General features: G+C 37.3%; 1 long non-coding RNA gene across 1 annotated transcript in view; it reads right to left on the bottom strand.

Moving 5' to 3' along the window:
- Positions 1-2,107: 2,107 nt before the first annotated feature.
- The window catches only part of LOC117341632, a 112,391-nt gene continuing 106,734 nt past the window's right edge, over positions 2,108-7,764 (bottom strand). Inside the window, exons 3-4 of the long non-coding RNA XR_004535681.1 lie at positions 2,874-2,905; positions 2,108-2,591 (exon numbers count right to left, since the gene is read on the bottom strand). This is a non-coding gene — a long non-coding RNA (uncharacterized LOC117341632). The remainder of the gene's footprint in view (positions 2,592-2,873; positions 2,906-7,764) is intronic.

The following is a 7,764-nucleotide window of genomic DNA, read 5'->3' as shown; positions in this document are numbered from 1 at the left end:
ATTCATGTTACTTAACTGTTAATCTTCACTTTCAAGTTCTGTTTGTTCGCCTTGCCTTCGAACTGTATTTAACGTCGTATAGGATGAGTCAGTTTTTATTGAATTCCAGTATTAAGCGAGATTACTTAAAGAACAGGAAATTTTTCGTTACGAATACTTCATAGCTCACATCTGGATTTCTAATCCATATATCTACACTTCTCTAGACTTCAAAGTATCTAACTGTAACACGGTAGCTTTCGTGTTACCGGTATCGCTCGTCTACCCCAATGGAGCTCCCCCATCTGTTCTGTGATCCTTAGTCTTAGTACCAAAATAAACAGCCCGTATACCACCCCTAACCTAACACGTTCCTTCTATGGTGTAATTACCTATCAGATCTATATGAATCTTATCAATTGTTTCTCACAAAGGCGACCAATGTTTCGGTAATATCGCTGTTTAGTTTTATACGTAATCAATGAAATAGTCCAGTCTACGTACAATGTGGAGGATAACATATTATCAGAGTAGAGAATTGAGTGTTTATAATGAAAGGACAAGAGATGTTAGATTTATCGGAAGTTCTGTAAGGTCGATTGAAGTGGTGTAGGTCTAATGAAAAGGACAGTGTTGTCGAGAAGGGTGGATCCTTAGGTCAACATTGCGGTCCTCTTCACACACGTCGGACAGGTGTCTGCTTGGAATTAAGGAATTAGCACGGCGCTGGGATTGTCTTAGAGACCAACACGAGACAGAAATCCAGTAGTAGCCCACAAGTATGAAATAAATTCCATATTCACTGGACTTGGAGTATGCGGCACGCGTAAGATAGTTACAAATCTCTTCAATATGATCAGCGTTATCTCGACAGGACAACTTTGTCACAAAATACTGTTAAGTTTGGCAAAACAGACCCGGCCACCGGACAAATACAGAGCGTCGAGGCGGCGATATTAGGATACTACAATGATAAGGCCATACTTTGATCGTAGGAAGTTACTTATCGGCGCTGAAATAGATATCTCAACATATCTTCATTTCTTCTGATTTCCGTAGTTCTCTCGTGCGATACGGGAGTAAGCCCAGGGAATCCTGGCATAGCTTGAGCCGGGCAACTAAGCCTTGTGCCAAGAAGGAGGAAATGAAAATTGCCTTGTTCTCTGATAAAGTCATTTTCAATTGAAACAAACGAATAGAATGCTGTAATTTATCAATGAAATTTGGAATTATAACTTTGATGCGTTTCAGCTCATAAACAGTACACCTTTAGTATTCAGTTACATTAATTAAAATATTCAATTGATATCAGACATTGTCTCGAGTTGTGATTTTCTTGAAAAGGCAGTGTATTTTTTTCTCTTTAAAAGTACATGTGTATGTTGAAATAGAAGACTGATAAGTGTGTTACCTCTATAAATACCATGTTCCTTTGACAGCCCACACACAAAGCCAGCAAACTTCTTCATCTTTTACCTTATATGCACCTGATTATTTTTTATTTTCAGATCATTAAACTTAGTAAGGGACCTGGTTATCAGAGAATATTGCTGATGGAATCAGCCACCTGTCTCGGGCTCGTTAACACCTACCGCCAAAACATATCGGTAAGCTCACCGATAATGTCGTTTCAGATTCATTTTTAGGTGACGTTGACTTTAGATTGATAAGGGACGTATATAAGATTTAATGTATTTGTTATCCACTGCTTCGACGAATTTATTTAATTGGAATCAAATCACGAGCAGAAATATAACTAAATACGCGTTAGATATCCTCACGTGAAATGTAAATAAGACGGTGTGACGTCACGCGACGTGATATTGTTCTACAATGGACTGGGAGCTATACATTAGCACTACAGTTGCCTTCTGTATGGCCAACGGCTTCAAACACAATGAATACATCGGATGTTTTAGGGTTTGTTTTGTTTTGGTTCACGTCTTGTCAATTGAAGACAGTGGATATTTTAGGACAAACGTCAAAGGTCACGTTAACACTGCCCACATCATATTTACAACGAACTTCAGAGGACAAAACTGGCATTTTTACCGTTCTGTGTACCCTAGCCTACAGAAAACTTGAGGTAAACACATTGCAACCAAAACCAATGTCATCTCTATGATAATGAGAAAATGTTTGGTTTATTCTCACGAGACGGAGAGTTTCGTTTCGAAATGGTGTCTTTGCAATTCTAAAGTTGATCTTCAAATAAATAGTTATTACCTACAGATATTTAGTATAAACTTTTACATCATTTCTCTTCACAAAATTAGATGTACAGAGAAAAACATATTACAACAATGTACAAACAAAGCTTTGCTGCGTGTGGAGGACAGATCCTGAGACTTCATGAAACATAATTTTTAGAAAGCTACATAAATTTCTTAATTTTTTGACATTTTTTGTGTTCATTATTTCTGAAAATTTGATAACATTTGGTATAGCAACATTAACGGTCTAAATACGGACCTGTAGCCGTATGAGAACACTATCGGTGTGGGTGTCGGTACTACCAGTGTGGTCCTAATGACGCCGTAATGCTGATCGAGCGTAAACATCAGACACTCAAACGACTTGGCTTTGAAACACGCCGTGACGTCAGCAAATTACTGAAAGATGAGTTCAAGGATTGGCGTGATGGGTTGTGACAGAAGTCGTTAGGCGGACTGACCGGAAGTTGTTCAAACGTATGACCAAATAATTATATCATTACAGAATACAAACTAATGACTGGTCGTAAAGGTGGGAAATCCGACGACCCATCCAGCGTTTAAAATGTCTTAAAATCTTTTATAAACATATTGTTCGAGTAATTGTATACAATTGGTAATGATATATGAAAAGAAACGCAATTTTTTTAAAATAAAATAAATTCATAGTTGAAAACTTACCGCATTTTCCTCATTGCTCGCTCTTGTCGCAACTGAAATGAACAAAAACACACACGATAAGCATATGAATAAAGAACCAGTATTCTGGTTTTTATGACAATATCAAGTTTTTTTCCTCTAGTCGACTTATAAACATAATTATAACCCCTGCCAGTCTAGAGAACTATATTGTTGTGGGGATGTTTGTTTTCACCCCCTTTAGTTTATGTTTTATTTGATCGGCTGTCTTCCTGTTTTGTTTCGATTTACTTTTTCATTCTTTTTCCTTTCCTTAATTTCATCTTTAAGTCAAAGTCATCTTTCTAGAAATTTGTATGTAGCCATTGGTAACTGCGTGCGCATTTCAAAATTTGCATTTAATTGATTTAAGTAAAACATTAGAAGGCATTAAGATGAATTATTGACTCTCTTAAACTCAATAACGCAGTTGGACGGTAAACTAAAATAATATTTAAAAACTTATATCTACAGTTAAATACGTTTTGTATTTCATTATTTTCTGAAATATTAATGTTTTTACAGATTTAAGAAAACGATTAATTGAAAATACTATCATAAATATATAATATAAACGTTTAGTCTTCCTTCTTCAACCCATGGAAAGGCAGAACCAGAAAAAAAACAGCAAATAAGTTTAATTTAAATGAGAATGTAAGATTTTGTAAAACGTTTACACATGCATATATGTCCACTTGTATTTGTATTTAATTTGAACAGATGTACTGGGCAAAACATACAATAGTGATGTAGCAACTGATTTATACAGCTGGGCGAGCTATACTGGTGTAGCAAATGAATTATACAGCTGGTAAACTATTGTGATGTAGCAACTGATTTATACAACTGGCCGAACTATAGTGATGTAGCAACTGATTTATACAACTGGGCGAGCTATAGTGATGTAGCAACTGATATATACAACTGGGCGAGCTATAGTGATGTAGCATATGATTTATACAACTGGCCGAACTATAGTGATGTAGCAACTGATTTATACAACTGGGCGAGCTATAGTGATGTAGCAACTGATTTATACAACTGGTAAACTATAGTGATGTAGCAACTGATTTATACAACTGGTAAACTATAGTGATGTAGCAACTGATTTATACAACTGGTCGAGCTATAGTGATGTAGCAACTGATTTATACAACTGGTCGAGCTATAGTGATGTAGCAACTGATTTATACAACTGGGCGAGCTATAGTGATGTAGCAACTGATTTATACAACTGGTAAACTATAGTGATGTAGCAACTGATTTATACAACTGGTAAACTATAGTGATGTAGCAACTGATTTATACAACTGGTAAACTATAGTGATGTAGCAACTGATTTATACAGCTGGGCGAGCTACAATTGTATAGTGATGTAGTAACTGATTTATATAGCTGGGCGAGCTATAGTGATGTAGTAACTGATTTATATAGCTGGGCGAGCTATAGTGATGTAGAAACTGATTTATATAGCTGGGCGAGCTATAGTGATGTAGTAACTGATTTATATAGCTGGGCGAGCTATAGTGATGTAGAAACTGATTTATACAGCTTGGCGAGCTATAGTGATGTAGCAACTGATTTATATAGCTGGGCGAGCTATAGTGATGTATGAACTGATTTATACAGCTGGGCGAGCTATAGTGATGTATCAACTGATTTATACAGCTGGGTAAACTATAGTGATGTAACAACTGATTTATATAGCTGGGCGAGCTATAGTGATGTAGCAACTGATTTATACAGCTGGGCGAGCTATAGTGATGTAGTAACTGATTTATATAGCTGGGGGAGCTATAGTGATGTAGTAACTGATTTATACAGCTGGGTAAACTATAGTGATGTAACAACTGATTTATATAGCTGGGCGAGCTATAGTGATGTAGAAACTGATTTATACAGCTTGGCGAGCTATAGTGATGTAGCAACTGATTTATATAGCTGGGCGAGCTATAGTGATGTATGAACTGATTTATACAGCTGGGCGAGCTATAGTGATGTAGTAACTGATTTATACAGCTGGGTAAACTATAGTGATGTAACAACTGATTTATATAGCTGGGCGAGCTATAGTGATGTAGAAACTGATTTATACAGCTTGGCGAGCTAGAGTGATGTAGCAACTGATTTATATAGCTGGGCGAGCTATAGTGATGTATGAACTGATTTATACAGCTGGGCGAGCTATAGTGATGTAGCAACTGATTTATACAGCTGGGTAAACTATAGTGATGTAGTAACTGATTTATACAACTGGTAAACTATAGTGATGTAACAACTGATTTATACAGCTGGGCGAGCTATAGTGATGTAGCAACTGATTTATATAGCTGGGCGAGCTATAGTGATGTAGCAACTGATTTATACAACTGGGCGAGCTACAATTGTATAGTGATGTAGCAACTGATTTATACAACTGGGCGAGCTATAGTGATGTATCAACTGATTTATATAGCTGGGCGAGCTATAGTGATGTAGTAACTGATTTATACAACTGGGCGAGCTACAATTGTATAGTGATGTAGCAACTGATTTATACAACTGGGCGAGCTATAGTGATGTATCAACTGATTTATATAGCTGGGCGAGCTATAGTGATGTAGCAACTGATTTATACAGCTGGGCGAGCTATAGTGATGTAGAAACTGATTTATACAACTGGGCGAGCTATAGTGATGTAGCAACTGATTTATACAACTGGGCGAGCTACAATTGTATAGTGATGTATCAACTGATTTATACAACTGGGCGAGCTATAGTGATGTATCAACTGATTTATACAGCTGGGCGAGCTATAATGATGTAGAAACTGATTTATACAGCTGGGCGAGCTATAGTGATGTATCAACTGATTTATACAACTGGGCGAGCTATAGTGATGTAGCAACTGATTTATACAGCTGGGCGAGCTATAGTGATGTAGCAACTGATTTATATAGCTGGGCGAGCTATAGTGATGTAGCAACTGATTTATATAGCTGGGCGAGCTATAGTGATGTATCAACTGATTTATACAGCTGGGGGAGCTATAGTGATGTAGCAACTGATTTATACAGCTGGGGGAGCTATAGTGATGTAGCAACTGATTTATACAGCTGGGCGAGCTACAGTGATGTATCAACTGATTTATACAACTGGGCGAGCTATAGTGATGTAGTAACTGATTTATACAGCTGGGCGAGCTATAGTGATGTAGCAACTGATTTATACAGCTGGGTAAACTATAGTGATGTAGCAACTGATTTATATAGCTGGGCGAGCTATAATGATGTATCAACTGATTTATATAGCTGGGCGAGCTATAGTGATGTAGCAACTGATTTATATAGCTGGGCGAGCTATAGTGATGTATCAACTGATTTATACAACTGGTAAACTATAGTGATGTAGCAACTGATTTATACAACTGGGCGAGCTATAGTGATGTATCAACCGATTTATATAGCTGGGCGAGCTATAGTGATGTAGAAACTGATTTATATAGCTGGGCGAGCTATAGTGATGTAGCAACTGATTTATATAGCTGGGCGAGCTATAGTGATGTATCAACTGATTTATACAACTGGTAAACTATAGTGATGTAGCAACTGATTTATACAACTGGGCGAGCTATAGTGATGTATCAACCGATTTATATAGCTGGGCGAGCTATAGTGATGTATCAACTGATTTATACAACTGGGCGAGCTATAGTGATGTATCAACTGATTTATACAGCTGGGCGAGCTATAATGATGTAGAAACTGATTTATACAACTGGGCGAGCTATAGTGATGTAGCAACTGATTTATATAGCTGGGCGAGCTATAGTGATGTAGAAACTGATTTATACAGCTTGGCGAGCTATAGTGATGTATCAACTGATTTATATAGCTGGCCGAACTATAGTGATGTAGCAACTGATTTATACAACTGGGCGAGCTATAGTGATGTATCAACTGATTTATATAGCTGGGCGAGCTATAGTGATGTAGCAACTGATTTATACAACTGGGCGAGCTATAGTGATGTAGAAACTGATTTATACAGCTTGGCGAGCTATAGTGATGTATCAACTGATTTATACAGCTTGGTAAACTATAGTGATGTAGCAACTGATTTATACAGCTTGGCGAGCTATAGTGATGTAGCAACTGATTTATATAGCTGGGCGAGCTATAGTGATGTATCAACTGATTTATATAGCTGGGTAAACTATAGTGATGTAGCAACTGATTTATACAGCTTGGCGAGCTATAGTGATGTAGCAACTGATTTATATAGCTGGGCGAGCTATAGTGATGTATCAACTGATTTATACAGCTTGGTAAACTATAGTGATGTAGCAACTGATTTATACAGCTTGGCGAGCTATAGTGATGTAGCAACTGATTTATACAGCTGGGCGAGCTATAGTGATGTATCAACTGATTTATACAGCTTGGCGAGCTATAATGATGTATCAACTGATTTATATAGCTGGGTAAACTATAGTGATGTAGCAACTGATTTATACAACTGGTCGAGCTATAGTGATGTAGCAACTGATTTATACAGCTGGGCGAGCTATAGTGATGTATCAACTGATTTATACAACTGGGCGAGCTATAGTGATGTATCAACTGATTTATACAGCTGGGCGAGCTATAGTGATGTATCAACTGATTTATACAGCTGGGCGAGCTACAATTGTATAGTGATGTATCAACTGATTTATATAGCTGGGCGAGCTATAGTGATGTATCAACTGATTTATACAGCTGGGCGAGCTATAGTGATGTAGTAACTGATTTATACAGCTGGGCGAGCTATAGTGATGTAGCAACTGATTTATACAACTGGGCGAGCTATAGTGATGTATCAACTGATTTATATAGCTGGGCGAGCTATAGTGATGTAGTAACTGATTTATATA

This window comes from Pecten maximus, chromosome 14 (genome assembly GCF_902652985.1).
Source record: "Pecten maximus chromosome 14, xPecMax1.1, whole genome shotgun sequence".
Taxonomy (NCBI): Eukaryota; Metazoa; Mollusca; class Bivalvia; order Pectinida; family Pectinidae; genus Pecten; species Pecten maximus.
Note: the sequence above shows the minus strand (reverse complement) of the source record. Positions and strands in the feature narration are given on the sequence as shown.